General features: G+C 41.7%; 1 protein-coding gene and 1 non-coding gene across 2 annotated transcripts in view; one reads left to right on the forward strand and one right to left on the reverse strand.

The window, feature by feature from the left end:
• The window catches only part of LOC126277981 (RNA-binding protein fusilli-like), a 442836-nt gene extending 421441 nt beyond the window's left edge, over nt 1–21395 (reverse strand). The window contains exon 1 of the mRNA XM_049977643.1: nt 21323–21395. The gene's annotated coding sequence lies outside the window, so the exon portion shown is untranslated. The remainder of the gene's footprint in view (nt 1–21322) is intronic.
• Nucleotides 20569–20643, forward strand: Trnas-uga (transfer RNA serine (anticodon UGA)). The gene has a single exon. It is a non-coding gene; the product is annotated as a tRNA-Ser (tRNA).
• Nucleotides 21396–22869: the final 1474 nt, after the last annotated feature.

The raw sequence follows: 22869 nt of genomic DNA on the forward strand, positions 1-22869 counted from the left end.
AAACACATAGCATATGTTTGGAACTGGCCTATTACAAGTATAAAAAGGAGTGGTAAGCCACTCGGCAACACACTAAAAATTCCAACCTAAAATTTTTGGCTGAAGCCCAGAAACATCACAGTACCTTAAAACATTCTTGACACTCGCCTCGTCATCGGCTAGAATCGAGGGCAGATCCCCACTAATATTAACTTCCGCCCTGACAGAACGATATAAATCACAGTCAACTAAAATGTGGCGTACAGTGATTCGTACGCCACAGGCATCGAACTGTTCTGTACTGTTCGAAAGACGTTGGAGGGACCTATCGGTAGCATTGTAAGTTTGGGTCGGTCCTGGAGGCTTCGTGGCGTGGCATAGCACAAGAGATTAAAGGAACTTCTTGCGATAAGCAGCACATCCAGGAATGAATCCTGGTCTGGTCCGTATTTTCTTTTGCCTCGGCTTCTCTTTATATTGCAGGTTCTGCATTCTCAGCCCATTTCTTTGATATCGTTTCATATCACTCAACTGATCCCGTTTATTTTCAGGCTTCCGTTCCTCAGTCGATAAAAATGGAACCCTTATAGGATCATTGTGTTGTCCGTCGGACTGTCTGCCCGACTATTAACAACCCTTTTTCCTGAAGGAAGATTAAAGGTATCAAGTTCAAATTTACGCCACATACTAAGGTCTATGGCTCCTTGGCAGTGAGAAAAATTTAAGCTTTTAAGACAATATAATCAAAAGATGCAGCCATTTATGTCACATGTTTGGATTCTCGCACGCACACACACACACACACACACACACACACACACACACAACAAAACTGATTGGATACTCCTGTTGGCGTAGAATCAGAAAATTAGACAAGTAAGGTTCAGCAGTACAAGTAAAGCAATCAATCCAAAAACGGTTACTTTGTAATTATGTCACACAATAAATAATATTTTACCATTTGCTGTCCATCTATCTATACATCTGTCGAGACCCGTTTTTCTTAGGAGCGGGTATAGGTCTGACGTTTAAAATTATGTTACATGCCAGATCTACGGTTCCTTGGCGGTGTAAAAAATTAAAGCTTCTAAGTGAATGCAATCAAAAGATACGGCTGTTTATGCCACACATATTGAATGATCGCAAACTCACTCAATAATTCCTATAGGGTACTTCTTCCCGGTGAAGCAAAGTCATAAAATTAGACAACAAGCAAGGTTTCACAGTACAAGTAAGGAGAAGAAAATTCGAAAATTGTTAATCTGTAACTATAACACATTTTTTGTTTGTTGTCCGTCTTTCTGTCTCTTCGTCTCTTAAGACCCTTTTTCTCAGGAACAGGTGAAATTTGTGTCACATAACAAGGTGTACAATAACCTGGCGGAGTAAGGAATTCAAGCTTCTAAGTCAGAATACGGCTGTCTATTAAGAGCCCTTTTTCTCAGGAACGTGCAGAGGTGTCAAGTTGAAACTTATGTCAAATTCTAAGGTCTACGGACCTTTGGCGCTGTAAATAAGGTAAGCTTTTAAGTCAATGCAATGAAAAGATACGGCCATATATGTCATATTTTGGTACTCGCAAGCTCACTCATCAGAACCTTTAGATGAATTATCATCTAGCGGTAATGCTTTTGCCTCCAAATCAACAGATCGCGTTCCACTGAGCCACACGGAATTATTATTATTATTATTATTATTATTATTATTATTATCATCTACATATATGATTAAGTTTGTATGGAATCGTCAGAGCGCGTGTCCTTGAAGCCTTGGCCCATTTTTTATTTGAATTTAATCGAGTCGTTATATAGAGTGCCCCATTTATCTTAACCAAATCAAAAAACTTTTTGTCTACAAGTAAAACTAAATATTTATGAAGCAAATGTTCTTTAGTTACCAGGTGAACATTAACCAGCATGAATAGCCTTCCGTTTAACTTTGTTTGTAATGGAGATGTGAACACCAGCAGCTCTTTCTTTAATAGGAATATTTTTTACTTAGTGATGTACTTCCTCTCTTCAAGACCTGTTCAAAACGCACCTGAATGTACCATCCAATAACGGTGACGTTATTAAAAACGTAACAGAAAACTGACTGACTCTGCTGTACTAGCACGTAGTGCAGGAACCTATGGTATCATAGCTTGTCCACTTGCCGGAGCTGACTGCAAACAAAAGGAAACACAAGGAAAATACACACCCGTCACATATGAGTAGCATTTCAGCCTTCTCTTCGTTCGTGTACACTGTACTCACAAAAGCTTTCAACTGAGGACGCTTTACTAAATGAGAGGTGTGTGTTTTCCTTGTGTTTCCATCTGTTTACTGCCAACTCCAGCAAGTGGACGAGTCACATTACCCCGGGTACCTACAGTGTGTGTTGGTACAGAATAATGAAAGTCAGTTTTCTGATACGTGTGGTGCGGTTACGAACAGGTTTTGAGGAGAGGGAGTGGCCTACCGAATAAAAAAGTGAAGTTAAAAAACTGCGATAGTGTCCATATCTTCGTAACGAACAAAGTTATGAGGTAGTCAATAACTTAAGAGTAATGTGACCACTCACCGAACAGGAGACGTGTTGAGTAGTCGAGCGGCATACACGAACGGCAGGACTTAATGCCACTGCTTTTCAGAGAGTACTCTGCTTTACTCCTATTTTATTTAGATGCTGTCGGAACTTACCTATTTAAAGTTATCATCGTACCAAGAAAAAATGTGCTTTATTTATATATTCTTTCGTAATTTTTTTCCGTTTTCCGTCATTCCTTAATTGCTTCAAAATTCATGGAGGTATGCTCCTCCTTTCCAACTAAATGAACGGCAGTTTGGTTTTTGTCGTAGGCGTTTCGCTTCTTTTATTTACGAGGCGTCTTCAGCGGCCTGTAATATATGACTACATATAAATGTATTATGTAGTAGTTACATGTATCTTACTACGTTACGTTTCCCCACTTTTCTTTTACTGAAAACAACTTTTTTAGCAAAAGTTTCGTGAGGTTAAATTATCGTTTGGTGTTACGATTTCCAATGTTGTTACTCAATGTGCGTGGTCTTGGACATGTGTTCATTCGGTTACCATACTGCAGCTAGCCGTTTTCCGGCGTTTTCTCAACCACGTTCATTACAACACATCACTTGCACTTTTCACTGTGTGGTAAACATGTGTGTGTGTTTACAGAGTACAGTGCTGCCAACAGTCACTGTGTGTTTATCTTTCGTCTTTGGTTTGCGTTGTGTGTGTGGTTTGATATTTCTCATTTGTTTTGTGTGTGCGTGTGTTTTGTTGTTATGTATGAATGTCTCTTTCCCTCTCCCCTCTCTTTCTCTCCCTCTCTAACACACACACACACACACACACACACACACACACACACACACAGAGAGAGAGAGAGAGAGAGAGAGAGAGAGAGAGAGAGAGAGAGAGAGAGAGAGAGATATCCACTCACATAAAAAGTAACATATCCACACATTAAAAAAAAACGCTTTCACAAAGAATGACACATTCACCAAAAACAAAAGTTGTTTCTAATTTAAAAAAAGAGAAAAACACGAGAAAACGTAACATAGTAACATACACGTAACTATCTCATAACACATTTATACATATATAAAAACAGACATGTCTTATGGGCCACTGAAGGTGCTTCATAAATAAAAGAAGTGAAACGCGTATGGCAAAGAAACAGATTGTCTTTCATTTAGTTGCAAAGACTGAAAATACCCCCATGATTAGTTTTTTTATTTTTCTGCTGGACAAAAAGTTATTTGGAGCGGTCAAGATAAATGGGAACGACGTATAATCTTAACAGTTGGCGGGTGGCGAAATGCCTTCTTTCTTGTCAGCATTTCCCGATGCCGTCGAGGACGCGCAGTGGATAGGAAAACGTACAGTAACAGCTGTTATAATGGATAATCCTTCACTCTGAAAGAATAGTGCTAAGGGCGTGTGAAATGGAAGAGCAGGATACGTATGTTTCTCGTCCATCACCCAATTTCAACCTGCCATGTGACAGGGATCTAACTACCCGAAACTGATCAGTGCGATGTGCTGTCACATGACGCTCCACGCTACGGAACACGCCTGTTTTACAGGCTCAGAATTTCAAGTGTGGCTGGGTGCAGAATGTGTTCGCAGGGTACTTGTAACACCTGTCAGCTCTGAGCAGACACATAGTCTGGCAAGGGGGGAATACATAACATAATTGCACCAGCAGTGATATATCACATTGTCTTCGTTCTTCATAAATGTGTTCTCCGCATTCTTGGACCAATGGCTTATGGTTCTGACTCCGAGAAACAATGGGATACGTCTCAAATGCAACTACACGGCAGTCTATGAAGACCACTGTAAACGGACAACCGTATATCAAGTAAGCAACAAAGTACGGATGTTTCGGACGACGCTCGCATTGTTCTCTTCCACTTCCTTTCGATTGCACTGACAGACAGAAACTCCTTAACGACTACGTAAGAGTGATCAGAAACCATATTACAGAGGTCAGAGCAAACCTTGTGAATTGAGAAGTATCTCCAAGAGGATGGTGGTCGACAATGACTCAAAGAGTACAACGGGATCGGAAAGTATAGTAAACAGATCAGTCAATACGACATGCAATGAGTTTGCGAGCATAGTATACATACGTATAACATACGCAGTTCTGAGTAGTAGATGTCGATCAAAAGCAGCACTATTGATTAAATAGCACACAAGACAGGATAAGTTCATCATATGTACAATACCTGAAAATACGTATTAGTATAAACATTTTCATTTATTGATCTTCCATGCACCCATTTCGGAGAATTACAATTTCATCATCAGGTGAATTTATGTAAGATACAAACTACTTGTACATGCGACTTTTGTGAGTAGCCTGTGGAACTGTCTTTCAGTGATCATGGGCTGCTTTTGAAGCCGCACTTACATAACATTCATTTTCTGTAAACAGAAGTAAGCAAAGTGATGCAGAATATTAAACTACAAACTTCGGGATAACGCGTTACTTTTCTCGTGAAAGCTTCGGCGGCGATTTCGAAAGCTGCGATTCCCGTATTTTCTCTAAAGCAAGTTCTTTTTTCTATTACGTCTCTCACGTACGTGTCCATCTGTAAGACGGGAGAGATTTGAAAACGGATAAATTTACACACACAAGATCGAACGGTATCGGTATCAAGCAACCAAAGAGTCATTCTTCATGTAATTGAGGCCTATATTAGGGTACCCAATAACTAGTTCACTAATGAAAGTACAATTTGTGACTAACTATTGAAGGAACACTTCAATCAGCTCAGTTCTTGGACGATCGAATCCGTATCTTACACATATTCATACAGTATACTAAACTGAAATATATCGTGGCTTAATCACCCAGCCACGCCAAGAATCTCTTCACAATCAATGTTAGTCCTGAAATGGATAATCAGGTTCCTGTGCCAAACTGAAAGATTAAAACCTAAAATGTACATATGAATAACCGGTGCTATCAAATGTGGGATATTATTACATACGAAAATTATAATACAATTAGTCGGGTTTCACTTTCCCAGTTACCTGTGACGAATTCGATGATAAGCCTTGGCCCTCCAGCTTTGTCCTTTTCCTAAGAACTATAGTATATGCCTCTTCACAAAAATAAAAACAAACAGTGACACGACGATATTGCAGTGTCTGTATTGTTAAGAAATAAAAAGCAATGTTCCTTGCATGGCACAGTGCTTAAGGCGTGAAATCCGCGATCGCGCCCGTGTATTCTAGAAATAATTAATTTGGTTTGCCTTTGATTGTTCGATTATTTGATACAGTGCGCTAAAAAATAAATTTTAGTGTTCAACGCGGCAAATTAACTTTTCCCTTATGACAACTCAATGTGAATGCTGTCGTATCACATGAAGCCACCTCAGACGCAAAATGATTTTCATTTCAAAACCTGTACTGTAAATTCACCAAACCGCAGTTACAGTTTTCAAAATTATATGGAATTATGTTCAGTGAACATTTAAATCTATCTTTCAGAACGACAACAGAACTATTGTGATCAACATCTGCATTATTCCTATATTTTCTCCACACAAAAATTGTCTCTCTCTAGCACTTCGTCTTTCAGTCCGACCCATTAATGTTATTCTTTGAGGCACAGCCTAAGCAAATAGTTTCCTTAGAATAAGGGACGTTGTAGTAATCAAAAATTAGAAACACACTAAATACCTTGGTACCGCAGGCAAACGAACACAGAGTTAGTCCCGTTTACCCTTAGAACAAAGTAAATGAAAAAACGACGCTAATAAACGTTTGCTGGTCCCGACGTCTTCGTTACTACTTTTCGTTTTCCACTGTCAACATCAACGACGTAGCAGTTGCGGCAGTGTAGCTGTCCGGTATTCGTGTGTCACTGCAAATGGACTATCAGCAACATTTAAGCATCGACGTTCCTACAATGTAACTTCACGAAAAGTTGTTACTTTCGTGTGTCGTTTCTATCATAGCATCCGGTCGTTACGCGTGGTAGAAGTTGGTAGCAATGTCAGAACAAAGGAAAACTTTCATCATATATGTGTGTGTGTGTGTGTGTGTGTGTGTGTGTGTGTGTGTGTGTGTGCTTTTAACTCTCCTAACAGCTATATAACAGACATATTTTTTCATCTTTTGTGCACGTCCAAGGCATTGTTTCTTTCTTTCGAATTATATATATTTCATTTGCCTCCTTGTGTAATTAATTTTAAAAACCGGTATTTCAATTTTCGATGCTCACGTATTAATATTATGATCGTTGAATAAAACAGATGCATTGTCATTATAAAAGTACACATTGCAATTACTTTCTTTACGAATGAAATGGTGTCCGTTTAGCCCTGCGTCTTTCACACTGACCCATTGCCATTCTCCTTCTAGGCATACCATAACAATACTCTATGGTTTCCGCATAACAACGGAAGTAGAAGTTATTCAAAATGAAGAAATTAAAAATTCCGAACTTACTTCAAATTTTCTGGTAATGACAGCAAAGGACCACACAGTTACTCTTACATAAAGGTAAAGGGAAATAACGATGCCAATATACAACATTATTTACAGACTTCGTTACTACTACATGTTGATTCCCACTGCTGGCAACATCATCGACCTAGCAGTTGTATCTGCCCAGTATGCGTGTGTTACTACAAATCAAACATGTAAACATGAAAGCCCCCAGAATGCGACTTCACGAAATGTTGTTCCTTCCGTGTGGCGTTTCTACCTTAGCACCTAATCGGTGCGCAGGACAGAGGTTATCAGCTCTTCAATTTTCGATGTTCAGGTCTTGGAGATTTTAATACGTGATGCCAAAGGTAACATCAGCATTATGAATGTTGAAGCTTTTACTTCCTTTTAACATTCTTAACGGCTACATCCACACACATTATTTTATGTTTGTGCACATCTATGGCAAAGTATCTTTCAAATTATGTAAGGATCATTGAACGCCTTGTACAATTAATGTTAAAAACCAGTACTTCAATTTTCGTGTTTACGTATTAATATTATGATGTTTACCGTCAATCTTCGTTTTTCACACCGAGAACCACGACGAACCGGTTGCTAAACACACATTTTATTATACCACCATACAAATTTGTCGCTCTTAAGTTTTTCTAAAACCTTCGCCCTACACTAAGTTTACAATACACAAGGGGAAAATCGCGAAAACAATTGTCGAAACCGGAAGATTGGAATAATTATGAATGTGTTCCTGAGGATAATGCTGTCCATCATCACAGGGGGAAAAAAAGTTTCCATCTCGCTGTTTTGTGTGTGTGCGTGTGTGTGTGTGTGTGAGAGCACCCTTTACCTCTGTTAAACAAAACAGGACTTACATATAGGTATAATGCCATGGTACGGCTATGACAAACTATCCGGACTTTGTATGTACGGATTCTGACAAGAAAGACATGTTTCTGCACTCTGCGTATGTTTTTTGTCTCAATTTCCCTTTTGTTTTGTTTAATGATTTCGATTGTGATTTATTTGTGTAATGTGGAACTATGTGGGATCTCTTACAACTATTGTTACGTACTACTGAAAACTCGATAGTAATAATTCTCGCGACCGGCAAGCAGTTGTAATCTCCCTGGAAGTTCCAAATGAGCATACACTTCGCTGCAGAATGATAGATTCATTCTGGATGTAATTCCTTTTTGCACAGTAGTTTTTGTGTATCACGGATTTTAATTGTACTATTTAGAAACATGTGAATTTGTTGTACGTGAATTATCGTGCTGTGTGGCTAACACGTATTTTGGAATACTACTTGAACTATTATGAACAGTTCACACTGACAAAAAAAATTGCAACATGAAAAAAAATTAATGTACAGTAATGAAATTTCGGGAATACATTTGTCTAGGACACATATTTAAGTGATCAGCATTACGAGTTCACACGTTAATTGGAAGCGCGAGATAAGCCATTGCAAATGTGAAACACCGGTACATTATAACCGATGTTGAATGAAAGTGTGCATGCATTGCGTCGTACAGGTGCTGATGCCAGTTTGTGGGATGGATTCCCATGTCTGTAGCACTCGGTCGGTCAATACAGGCACGGTTAATGCTATTTGAGGATGACGTAGAAGTTGTAGTCCGATGTTGTCCCGTATGTGACGATTGAGGACAGATCTGGTGATCGAGCAGACCAAGGCAATGTATCATCACTCTGTAGAACAAAAATGCCAAATCGAAACACCTTCAGGGTCTAAATTTCCAGTTTTAATTTTTTCGTGCAACCATTTAAAGCGTTACATTACACTATGTTCAGGCTCCCTGACCGACGTGAAGGAAGAATCCCACCTCTTGAATATGGTGTAAGGTAACGCTGGAACTGGTTGCACAAATATACTAAACCGGACATTAAACGGCTGAAGGTGTTTCGATTTAACATTTTATACTGAACAGGCGTGGTCCTGCAGTGTTCTTGTATAAAACTTGACTTACAGAGCCTCTGTAGAGCATGTTGGGATACAACAGCGATATGTGGGCGAGCGTTATCCTGTTGGAATACACTCCATGGACTGCTGTTCATGAATGGCAGCACTCGATTGACGTACAAACTATCAGCCAGGGTGCGTCCGATTACCACGAGAGTGCTCCTGCTAGTAATACGAGATAGCACCCCGGACAATAACTCCAGGTGCAGGCCCAGTGTGCCTAAAAACATAGACAGGTTGGTTGCAGATCCTCACATTGTTGTCGGCACACACCAATTGTATTTACCGGCAATGTTTATAAAAACACTACAGACGACAGAACGCTGCAGCGATGCTAGCGCTAAATGTGGTAACATGTCACATTGCAGTGAACAGAAGACAAGCGACTTCTTTGATCAAATCTACAGCGAGGCCCTAAATTTGATCAAATATTGGACGACATTTAACAAAGTTCCTATTATCCCATCAAATATCTTTGACAAAGAAATTTGATAGTGTAATACCGGCCTAGCCGATTTGTAACGGTTCGTTGTGTACCCGTGGTGCCAACTGCCGCTCAAATTGCTGCTGCAGATGCAGTACAATGCGCCAGAGCCATACTGCGGACACGAAGGCCTTCCCTCTCGGTAGTGCGGTAGTGCCACGTGGTATTCGGAGTCCCGCTCTTCATGCGACCGTACGTTCTCGTGATCAAAGCTCGCTGCCAGTCATGTACAATGGCTAGATTCCTATCAAGTCTTTCTGCAACAGCGCGGAAGGAACGTCCAACTTCAGGTAGCTTTATCATATGACCTCGTTCAAACTTAGTGAGGTGCTGATAATGGCGTCTTTGTCGGCTTAAAAGGCAAACGTAACTAACGCTCACGACCACTGCAGTGTGTATTTAAAGCAAACCTGATTTGCCTCCTTAGCGCCATTCTTGTGGGAACATCGCGAAATCTGAACAGACATAATCTTTCAGATGTAGAAATGTGCCTACTAAATTTCGTTTATGATGCACATGTCCTTCTTGGTGTCGTGATTTTTTCCATCAGTGTATTTTACGTGTTTTTTACAAGAACGTTTTTGTTGTGTATCGTCTCCACTCCAGTTGCAGAGCTTGTTCTGCCATATTAGATTAGCTATACTTCAGAAAAAATCTCCCTTATATTATAGTTTTAAGTCGAAATATTTTTTTTTTTCCACAGCACAAATTTCGTGTAATCAAAGCTCCCTGTTTCATTTACATTTCAAGATTATTAATTGTCTTCCATGTAGAATACGTTCTGTAGTATTCGCTTTCCTACGATGTTGATTGCGTTACTATGCAGTCTGAACGAGAAGCATCTCCACTTTATACGCCAAATATAGATGAGTGATTACCCTCTCCGACAGCCGAGAGTGTTAGCGCTCTGCTCCCAGAACTGGGGGCAGGGGGGGGGGGGGAGGGGGAACGGACGTGGAAGAAAAATGTAGCCGTTGTAATTCAGCAATGAAGCAATTAGCCTCACGTCCAAAAGGGCATGACAATTTGCTGTCGGGCCAAGTGTGGAAGCATTTCATAAACGGCTAAGTTTCTAAACTGTTCGCTTGCCGCCGTGGTTCAAGTACCCGAGCATAGCAAAATGGCGCTATCCAAAACCGGTGCCGATCAACTGTGTTGCACTACGGATCTTAAATAACAGGGGTGAACGACGGCTACGGAGATGTGTACGGGTCAATGGACGTGCGACTGTTGTCTGCCCAGATGAACCACGGGGCTACCAACAGTCTCCTCAAGGGCCGTTCAGCGATCGTTGCTGCATATGGGCTTCCCTTAGAGAAAAGGGAAAAAGAAAAAGGAGGAGAAGCAGAAGAAGAATACAGCTGATGGGTGACTGAGGTTCTTGAAGAACAGCCATGAGAATCATTGAATGGTATTATGGAAAAACAAAGTCATTCGTGGACAATTTACTACTCACGCGAAAGAGATATTTCCCGATCATCAAGAGGCTTTGCCACATAGGAAGGCTTTAACTTTGCGTGCTGTAGTCGGTCGTTTCAAAGACAATTTGCTGAAGTGAGATTTACTTCTGCTTGGAGATGACCTTCGGTGTTCGTGTGGTGCTCAGGAACTAGTGCCTCATTTGCAGCATTTCCCTCCACTTGCATCTTCTGTACATACGTATTCCTTAAGTGTGCCTTATGAAAACTACTCCATATTGCATTCGTGTGCTGTGTTAGTCTTCTTCCTAAGACTAGCATATAAACTTCATTTGAATTTCTGTTATTACGCCCACCTGGCGCTATCCTAGCAACACGTTACCGAATTCAGGCGTATTTGATAAAAACTTTAAATACTGGAGGTGTAGTGTACAATAAGGTGCACTGCAGTTTTCCAGTATTCTTCCAACATACTACAGAGGCTTCGGCACGGGGGGGGAATGGAAGTGCAGGGGATGGTTGGGCAGGGGGGGGGGGGGGGGGAGGGGAGCAAGAGGAGGCACTTCTTCACCATATAATTTGGAATACGAAGTTTTTATTCATTACTGAATTCTCGTACGCCATGGATTTCCATCAATTAATATAACAATAAGTTTCTAATATAATTCTAATATAACAAGTTTTCTGTGTCGCATCGTAACTGAACAAGTGATCTACATTAAAAAATCGTGATTTTAGTCTCCCCTCCCTGAATAAATTTCTGCGGACGTCCATACCCAACAAATCTATGTGTGCCATTCGGCAACCCTACAACCCTGCTACTGATTTCAGGTGTTGGTCCCTTCCCATAGTGTTTCACTGTGTAACACAACGCTGTTCACAGAATGTAACAGACCTCAGTAGTTAACATTTATCCTGTAACATAATGCTTTTGGATTCTTTCTCCTGTTTCGGGGCACTGTCTTGAGTTTACCCAGCTGTGATTTACAATACAAAGTAGCAATATCGAGTTCTGCATTGTCGTTTCAGCAGCAAGCTACAATACTGCCTTTTAAGATCATAGCGTATTAAGGTCGACACTATTCAACAGATCCTTTTAACATCAGTTGTATTTATTACATTGACATGGAATAAATCAACGTAATGGAGATGTGACCAGCGAAGAGGGAATTAGATGAAATGATATAAATGAAATAACGCTCAGAAAATACTGAAATCCTCAGTAATGAATATATCGTGACTTATGAAAATTAGAGCCCTATTTTCCTGCTTTTGACAAACAGTCGCCTTAACCATTAAACTATAAGCGCACGTTTTCAAGCCTGGCGAACTTGCACTGTCAGCAATGATTCCTCTTATTACACGCGAACAAAGATAGGCTGTTCTTCACACCGGAACAGATCTACAAGATGAACGAATATCACGGAGCGCTGTGAATTATCCTATCACACGCGATATAGATGAACTGAATTCAACTAGTGAAACGAAAGGATTCAATGGGAATTAAATAATAATCGAGGATGCACTTATGTCATAGATTTTATTTCGGCGAGTTTAATTCCATTGACAAATATCTCCTATGGTAGCGTAAGACACGTTGTTGGTGTTGGCTCTGAGCCCTATGGGACAACAGCTATGGTCCATCAGTCCCCTAGAACTTAGAACTACTTAAACCTAACTAACCTAAGGACAGCACACAACACCCAGTCATCACGAGGCAGAGAAAATCCCTGACTCCGCCGGGAATCGAACCCGGGAACGTTAAGACTCGTGCCTTTGTCAGATCCATTGTGACAGGGAAGCTATTGCAAAAATACTCTATGTGAGAATCTCTGCTTGTAGTGTTCGGAGATCATGAATGGAATCTTCAATGACAAAGTTCGAACCAGGCTTTGAAGACCACTCAGATAGCTTGATGTTTAAGGGGACAGCTTGTGAGAAGCTGGGAATCTGGGGTGGGGCCCCAGCCTGGAACACATTTTCAACTGTCACTCCATATTCATAATTAGGCCTATTTCTTCTGTACTGGGCTTCGCTGCTTCGACACATTCATCTACACAAGTTCAGAACATCGTCGTAGTTCCGTCTATAAAAATAAAACACGGATACTTTGTGTACAAAACCGTCTAGATCGCTTAATATATTTGTGTACTTGTTACGTCGTTTCGGCTACTACTCTCATCAGATCTGTATTTAAAATTAAGGAAACATGATACTGAGAAGTATTTGTTATACTTTATCACGCTACAAAATATGGAAAAATTACGACTTCAATTAAAAAAAATACTCTCCAAAATTTAGAATTTGTAGGACGACGTTCTACATCTACATGGTTACTCTGCAATTCACACTTAAGTGCCTGGCAGAGGGTTCATTGAACCATTTTCATACTACTTCTCTACGATTCCACTCTCGAATGGCGTGTGGGAAAAGGAACACCTAAATCTTTCCGTTCAAGCTCTGATTTCTCCTATTTTATTATGATCACCATTTATCTCCCTAAATAAGTGGGTGTCAACAAAATATTTACGCATTCGGAAGAGAAAATTGGTGATCGAAATTTCGTAAATAGATCTCGCCACAAAGAAAACCGCCTTTGTTTCAGCGACTGCCACCCCAACTCGCGTATCATATCCGTGACACTCTCACCCCTATTGCGCGATAACACGAAACGAGCTGCCCTTCTTGGCACTTTTTCGATGTCCTCCGTCATTCCTAGCTGGTAAGGATCCCTTACCGCGCAGCAATATTCCAGCACAGGACGGACAAGAGTAATCTAGGCTGTCTCTTTAGTGGGTTTGTCGCATCTTCTAGGTGTTCTGCCAACAAAGCGCAGACTTTGTTTCGAATTCCCCACAAATGATCTAAGTGGTCTTTCCAATTTAAGTTGTTCGTAATTGTAATTCCTAGGTATTTAGCCGAACTCACGGCCTTCAGATTTGTGCGATTTATCGTATACCCAAAATTTATTGGGTTTCTTTTAGACCCATATGGATGACCTCGCACTTTTCTTTGTTTAGTGCAAATTGCCACTTTTCGGACCATACAGAAATTCTCTCTAGATCATTTTGAAATTGGAATTGATCGTCCGATGATTTAAATAGACGGTAAATTACAGCGTCATCTGCAAACACTCTAAGGGTGCTGCTGAGATTATCGCCTAGATCATTTATATAACTCAGGAACAGCAGAGGGCCTATGACACTACCTTGCGGAACGCCAGATATCACGTCTGTTCTACTCGATGATTTACCGTCTATCACTACGTACTGTGACCTCTCTCAGAGGAAATCACGAATCCAGTCACACAACTGAGACGATACTCCATATCCATGCAGTTTGAGTAATAGTTGCTTGTGAGGAACGATACCAAAAGCCTTCTGGAAATCTAGGAATATGGAACCTATCTGAGAACCCATGTCGACAGCAGTCATTACTTCACGGGAATAAAGAGCTAGCTGTGTTGCGCAAGAACTATATTTTCTGATTCCGTGTTGGTTATGTGTCAATAAGTCATTTTCTTCAAGGTGATTCATAATGTTCGGGTACAGTATATGCTCCAAAATCCTACTGCAAATTGAGGCCAGTGATATGGGTCTGTAATTCAATGGGTTACTCCTATTTCCTTTCTTGAATATTCAGTGTCAATATCAATAAAACCCATCATTAAGTGCGATGTCGACTGTAAACTCGGTTCAAAAAGTTTACTAAGATACAAGTGCTAGCAGATAGGTCGCGCTAGTGTGGGAAATGCTGCTTTAATATCATGTTTCTCTTTCATATCATACTTATTTTTCAAAATTAAAGCATTCATACCTAAATTATACAACACGACTTGGATGAATGCAATTGAAAATTAATAAAATTCTATTTTTAGATGTCAGAAACAGATTCATGAAGAGTTCACCAAACTATGGCAGCTTCATTAATTCATCCCTCAAGGCATATCCAATCAACAGCGGCGGCGCCACACATGAGGGCAAGAGGGCATTACGACCCCCCTTGCCTCTAATGGAAAGGAAAAAATATATTGTAGTCAGGCGTTTTCTTTCAAGAAAATTATTTAATATTCTGTATTACGCAGGTTCAATGCAGGATCTGAACTGGAACTTTCCGATGGCTATTTACAAGCCACCATTCGTCTTCCAAAATATTAAGAATACTACATACTTCCAGATCTAACACCCCCTCCCCCTACAAACTACCGTAAGGGATCCATTACGCAAAGAACTTCCGTACTGAATATATTTTGCCTTAACATTCTGTTGTGATTATAAAAGTTGTATTTGCTCTTAAGATTCCCCAATATACCTGTACGAGGTGAACATCAATAAAACCGACAAAATGCAGGGACGGGTTCCTATCTGGCAACAGAGGAAGAAAGTTGATACGATGATCTACCGGAAGTGGACGGTGTGCTTCAACGACAACAAATCGTCCCTGCACACAGTACAGATCTGCACCGCAAACACGTGACAACATACGTTCAAAGTGGCTTCCATGAGATTGTAGGTGTTATGGATATTAGCGGTTGTCATGCAGGATACACGTAATCGTACTCTGAATTACACCATGCTGGCGGGCTACTTCCCCGGAGCTTGTACTAGGGGTCGTCTCAATATCCTGTAGAACGTGGACCTGCATATCTGGTGCACAGTCCTCTGCCTCCATGCACGTTCGTCAGTCTGAAAGGACCCGTCATCACACAGACGCCCAAAAAGGCCTTGAAATGTTGTGTGATGTGGTTGGTGTCTGTGAGTGCACTTGTTTTCGTATAATTGTGATGCCTCTCGACGCTTTCCATCTGCTTGGTCGTACACAGACACCATACCATCTCCGCATGTTCCCGACTTGAATACCGGATCATTCTGCTGCTTACAAGGCGGTGCGTCATCACACAGCCCTCACCCCGCAAGGAACACACACCACGTGGTCAGAGGAACCATCATCGCCATTTACCGTGGCAACGATGCACTTCCAGACACATGTTCATAGGACCTTTTTCCTGCGTTCCCAGCAAGGAATCCGTCCCTGCAGTTTGTCGCTTTTATTAATGTTCACCCTTTATATAAACTGTGCCCTACGAGATGAAATTTGGTCAATGCACTATCATGTGTTGACTTCTAAAACGCATTATTAAGAACTGAACAGTTTCCTTAGCAAATTAATATAGTTCTATCTTGCGCTAACCCGCTCCCAGAGACAAGTTAGTTTCCGCATACCCAGCCTTATAATGTGCAACAAACACCTCTGATTCGTACGTTCCTTTAATCTAAACTACACATATAACCAGGGCAGCAGCCAGAAAGACGTAATACACAAAGAAAAATACTCAGCTATCTATACAGTTTTGCTCATACATTACTCACAATGATCGCGGGCTCATTCAGGAGATTTTCACGTAACAGCTGGCGAAAGACCTCAGCTATACTGATGGATTTGTTGTCTTGGAGTCGAAAGAAAGATCATGACATGGAACCTGAAGGCAGGAAACTTTCTAGTTTTCTCCATCAGAAGAACAAGAGTCAATCTCATCGCTGTACCCTAATAATTCACAAAGACGGCAGGGAATCGTGTTTGTTTTCATCGCTCGTCTCCGCGCGGTGCGATGAAGACGGGACGCAAGCGGACGAGGCCGCAGGAGAGACAGCCCAGGCACCAGAAAGGCCAGGCTGTGACGCGGAGCAGCGCCGGAGGCGGTTTTGGCAGCGCGACGGCCGGGTCAACAACCCGAGCCACTGCACCGTCTCGTGTCCGTTCAGTAGGCGCGCTCTACCCACACATCCCTCCGGTTTTACTCTCCTCACCTACGCTGCTCTCTAACGGCAGAGCCTCCAGAGAAGACGGCGGTAATGGAGTGACACTCTCCATCTTGATGCCCCGTTTACGCGCGCGAGAGTTGCTGGACCACGCACGGACTGACGCTCTGTAAGATCGGCTCCGTGGACTTCCCGACAGTTGGCGTTTCGGACCCTTTTGCACGACAGATGCAAAAAAAAGTAAGCAAACTGTTTATTACTTCAGAAGTAATCGCCAGAACTGTTAACACATTCATCCCACTGGGAGCCGAGACGGTCGATGTCCTCGTGGACAAATGTTTGCGGTTGTTTACAGAACCGTGAATGAAGCCAGGGGTGCACCTCTTCGTTCGGAGCAAATCGACGTCCGCGAATGTCTTTCTGCAGGGCTCCAAAAATACAGAACTGGCATGGGGAACTGGGAGAGATCGGGACTGGACGGGCCCACACATTGGCAAGGTATGCTGCAGAAGGTTAGCTGCGACGTCCTTACACATCCTCTATGCAGTCCCTATCCCTCCCCAAGCGATTCACGTATGTTTTGAACGCTGAAGGGAAAAAAGACGTTCGTGGCCGTCGATTTACTTCGGACGAAGAGGTGCACGCCTGGGTTCAATCATGGTTCTGTAGACAACCGTAAATACTTTTCCATGAAGGCACTGACCGCCTTGGCTCATAGTGGGATAAAAGTGTTAACAGTTATGGCGATTACTTCTGAAATAATAAACAGCTTACTTACTTTTTTTCACCTGACTCATTTTGATTTTAATGCCCATTGTAGGTGCCGCAGGTACCGTTCCACTTACCACCAACCAGATTTGTACCGTGGTATTTCCGACCAGAGGCGCTCTCACTGTTGCGGCGTCTTTTGATGTGGCAAGAAAAAGGAGTACCATACTGCCTGCTCGTTTCACGTGGAGCAATTGCGGCTTTGATCTTAGGTTCCTGCGTAACCACACCCAGGAAAATCGCGACATACTCGGAAATTAACAGCCAAATATTTCTGATAAGCAAGTTCATAAATGTAATACAGCCCTACTTCTAGGTTCCCGCCTAATTACGCCCTCGGCAATCGGACGTATTTAAAAAGGAGTCCATACGTTATTGCCGTTCGTTTAACTCGCACCAATTTGATCTTTCGTTTTCTTTTTAATGTGACCAAAAATAATTTAAAAAGCATTTAAAATGCCTATCTACTATGTTCGTAGTCAGTCATAAACGTGGATAAAATGTGAAGGAATATTCTTATTACACTACGGACGCGAAAGCAACGGCTAACACCAACCACTTTTGCACCTGGTATTTCCGACCAGAACTTCCCCCAATGTTGCTGATTCCTTCGACGGTCGGAGAAGCCACGGTTGAAATATTTGTGATCGGAAACAGAACACTGACGTAAAGGGTTAAAAAACCTACGATCGGAAAGTCCATGACACCATAAGATCCAGTAACACAACGAGGGTGTATTGTTGCTGTTTTAACCAATAGTCCATACACGGATTTCATGCAGCACTCCAGCTTCTCAAAGTATTTTGGCAAGTGTGTAACTACTGCACCCTACACCCAGTTGCAGCTGCCTAATGTAATGAAGAATTTATAGACCTACAACTTTTACCCGTTACATTTGTCTATGAGGTTCATTCAAATGAAACCTGGCCACTGCGTCCAGCTTTGCCTTACGCGTAAGGTGGCACCACGTAACTGCGGGTATGGTGGCGCCACCTATTGGTAGAGAAACTGACGCGTGGACACAGTCTGATATTCCATAGCGCGAGTTTGGTTTCACGCCGAAGAGAAGGTAGTCACACAAGTTGCCCACTACCGAACATGCAGGCAAGTAAAAGGGACAACGAGGAGTGATCCGATTTTGGCGGCGGAGGGAGTTGGAGGCCGTGAAATGTTTCGCTGGGTGAAGGCTGTGTACGGTGAGTACAGTCTAAGTCGTTCAAGTATTGTGGAATGGCGCAAACGATTCCTTGAGGGGCGCGAGTCACTACGATGTTCGTCCTGGACGTGTTGGAAGACCATCTGTGTCGTAGGTGGGAAACGCTGGAACATCCACCGTACAGTCGCGATTTTTCACCGTGTGACTTTAACGTGTTTGGACATCTAAAACAAGCTATTCGCGGACATCGATTCGCAACGGACGACGAAGTGTGTGACTGGGTCCAGGCCTGAATCCGACAGCAGCCTACCAGTTTCTTCGACGATGGAATCGACCGGATAGAGTCACAGTGGGATAAATGTGCCAACAGTTTTGGCGACTATTTTTGAGTATGTGTGCTGTGTATAACCTTTGAGTTAATAAAATCATTACCGTTACTTCACACTAGTGATGGCTTTCATTTGAATGCCCCTTATACATTAACAAATTCAGGACCAAAAAAAAAAAAAGTGTCTGAGCACTATGGGACTTAACATCTGAGGTCAACAGTCCCCTAGAACGTAGACCTACTTAAACCTAACTAACATAAGGACATCACACATATCTATGCCCGAGGCAGGATTCGTACCTGCGACCGTAGCTGCAGCGCGGTTCCGGGCTGAAGCGCCTAGAACCGCTCGGCCACAATATTCAGAACTTCTTGATGATTCAGAATGTGTTGTAACAACATATCCTTTCTTTTAATACAGCTTTGCCGTAAAGGTTACGGCTTTGTCGTAAAGATCTTGTATCCCTAATTCGATTCCATACCTTCTCATTAGTTAGTCAATATATTCACCCAGTCTTCAGCAATGTTCTGCTATAATACAATTCAGACGCTTCTATTTTCGTTCTGTTTGTATTATTTACAGTTCACGTTTGATTTTCATATGAGACTACACTCATAAAACACTTCATAATAATTAACTTATAATTCGATGTACACACACATCAGATTTTCACGTAAGCCTGTCTTGCTATTGTGAATCTACGTCTTATACACTCTTCATTTCCGCTGTCCTCAGTTATTTTGGTGCTTAACTAACAAATCTCATCTCTTACTTCCAGCGCGTCTTATCGAGATACCATCCGATCCGTTCAACCGATCTTCCAAGTCCTTAGACGTAGACCAGCCAATGAAGACTTGATTTATTACTAAACAGTAATTTCATACCACTAAAAACACTATTTTAATAGTCTGCTATCTTTCCACCTCACTGCGAAAACTATAAGTCCTAGAGAAAACAAATGAATATGTCCTTTTTTGTAAGAAATGTAATGTAGTTTAATTTTGTACTGGGAAACATTTTTGCTAGAACCCGAGGTTTTCGAATTGTTCAAGAAATACTTAAAATAGTGACCATTAAACATCTCACCTATCACGCCCATACACCACTGGTGAGGATTCTTAGTAAGTTGTTCATGACTCTCTCTCCAATCATTATACGAAATTTTGCAAATATCCGACTTTGTTCCCCTAATGTTCACATGATCACTGGACAACCGCCTCTAAGGATGTAAATGTAATATTACACTGTTGGGTTGAAAACCCGACGGTCGGAAAGCGTGTTCTTTCTTCGCGCACATTTGCCCCTGTCTTGGATACGTGGGAGCTGAACTATGTGTATATTTGTAGAAGGTATGTGAGTGTAATGATGGAAAAGTGTATAGTGTAGCGTTTGTTTCTGTTGTATGATGATGACGATGATGACGATGTGACACGGGAGAATGAGAGAGCTGGTGCCGACGCAGAGCCTATTCCTCTCGAGAAGCACGAAGGGAGCCACCGAGCATAATGTCCACTTCAGACAGACTGATCATCATCAACAGTATCACAACCGTCACTCTGGAAACATCTCCCAGTGGCTAAGCCATTTCTCAGAGCAATATCCTTTCTTCCAGAAGTGCTAGTTCTGCAATGTTCGCAGAAGAGCTTCTGTGAAGTTTGGAAGGTAGGAGATGAGATATTGGCAGAATTGAAGCTGTGAGGACGGGCCGTGACTCGTGCCTGGATAGCTCAGTTGGTAGACCACTTGCCCTTGAAAGGCAAAGGTCACGAGTTCGAGTCTCGGTCCGGCGCACAGTTTTAATCTGCTAAGAAGTTTCCTCACAGTTTTTGTTTGTCAAGCTACAGCCCCGTCTCACTTCCTTCTCAATTACTGCCACGCCTCCATGTCCTTCGACTCTTAGCACAACAACAACAGCAACAACAACAACAACAACATAAACAACAACAACAACAAAAACTACTACTACTACTACTACTACTACTACTACTACTGTTACTGCTACTACAGCTTTTGTAGAAGGAGAAGCAGTAGTAGAAGTAGTACTCCGTCTTCAGGCCACGAGTGGCCTACCGGGTCCATCCGACCGCCATGTCATCCTCAAAGGAGGATGCAGATAGGAGGGGAGTGGGGTCAGCACACAGTTCTCCCGGTCGTTATGATAGTATTCTTGACCGAAGCTGCTAGTATTCGGTCGAGTAGCTCCTAAATTGGCGTCACGAGGCTAAGTGCACCCCGAAAAATGGCGCATGGCCGCTGGATGGTCACCCATCCAAGTGCCGGTCACGCCCAACAGCGCTTAACTTCGATGATCTCACGGAAACCGGTGTAGCCACTGCGGCAAGGCCGTTGCCAGTAGTAGAAGTACTAGTAATTTTATTCGTCTGTAGACCCGTAGGATATTGGGCATGTGGATCACTCCTTAAAAATAAAAAAATCAAATTCATATATACAGGCATCAACATATACTTACAGGTCTAGACGGACAAGGATGCGAGAAGCAGTCGGCCGTGGCCTTACAGTAGGAGCAACAACGACATTTACCTGGAACACAGAAAACCTGAATCAGAATGATCAGATGAAAAGACCCCAAATACAAGGCAAGTCTGTTAAAAGGAGCGCAGTGTGTGTGTGTGTGTGTGTGTGTGTGTGTGTGTGTGTGTGTGTGTGTGTGTTTGTGTGTGTGTGTGTGTGCGTGTTTGTGTGTGTGTGTGTGTGTGTGTGTGTGTGCGCGCGCGCTTCATTCCACTTTATCCCTGATAACTGTAAGAGTCCAATGATAAGTCTGACAAATTCCTACGAAAAAGAGGGGGAAACTAGGTAAAATGTGCTTATTATTACGATTTTGTTCAATTTCTCATCAGTTGCACTACGCAGTTGTTTGCTGGTAACTGTTTTAAGCGATTGGTGTTAGTACTTTACCTAAAAATGAGTCAAAAACAAGTACCGTAAAGTGATAAATATGTTAATTTTGAAAGTACAAGGCAAGCCAGCCACAACCTTGAATGGGTGAAGTTGCGATGGAAGACCTGACTAGTAGTGAGATGGAGAGCAATCTCATATCAGCGAATACGTAATATCCCTAATGAAGTTCTGCATTTGAAGATTCCGAGTCAGCAGTGGGTCTCGCGTTTGAGGTCAACACAAGATAAACATGTTAAGGAGAGCATACCAGTATAGTATTTGGGAAAGTTGAAGCAAATGTAAAATACTTCTGTCGAAGGAATATGACAGCAAGCAAGAACGCAACTTTAATCCAACTTCATCAAACGCCACAGACAATTGCTGTTACGAAGAAGAAAGTGAAAGTTCAAAGAAAAATAAGCGAGAGCAGCTTTTTCGGCGACAACAACTGTTTTGAAACGGTTTTTTTAGGTAATAATACTACAGCATCCACGAAACATATTTAGATCCGCTTAACAATCATTCAAAACTTCGAAAAGTTAAACATATAAACACTGCTTATAAATTTGCATTAATATTATGGCAATTCTGTGGAAACAAAATAGAAGTTCAACGCAAAATCTTCAGATACATAGCGGCAGAGATTCATCTTCAGTTGCCTACCATGACAAACACCATACCAGCGCTACAACATGTTTCATCGACAGCAAAATATAAAATTTTTAACACTTTAGATATGTAGGCTGTGTCAATGGATCCATCAAGATCTTAAGCAGGCGGGATAGGATTAATAGAAAGGTTTAGCGTGATGGATATAGCATAGTACGTACAAAATGATTTACAGAAATTCCAACTCAAGGACTGTAATGCAACAATTAAATCCCAGGTGTGTGCAGCAAAAATCTACTTTAGCTGATCATTAAACACTAGAAGATAAAGTAATAATCATCCTGAAAAAATATACCGATCCGAAGCGCCATAAAAACAGTAAGGGCCCTTATATCCAACAAGGAGAAATATCTTAAAAAGGCAACTATGGAACTACATCCTTTAACGATTTACTTCACATTTTTACACGATACTCTAATAAACCTTACGACAGACATGTTGTTGTTG

Source organism: Schistocerca gregaria, chromosome 6, assembly GCF_023897955.1.
Source record: "Schistocerca gregaria isolate iqSchGreg1 chromosome 6, iqSchGreg1.2, whole genome shotgun sequence".
Lineage (NCBI taxonomy): Eukaryota > Metazoa > Arthropoda > Insecta > Orthoptera > Acrididae > Schistocerca > Schistocerca gregaria.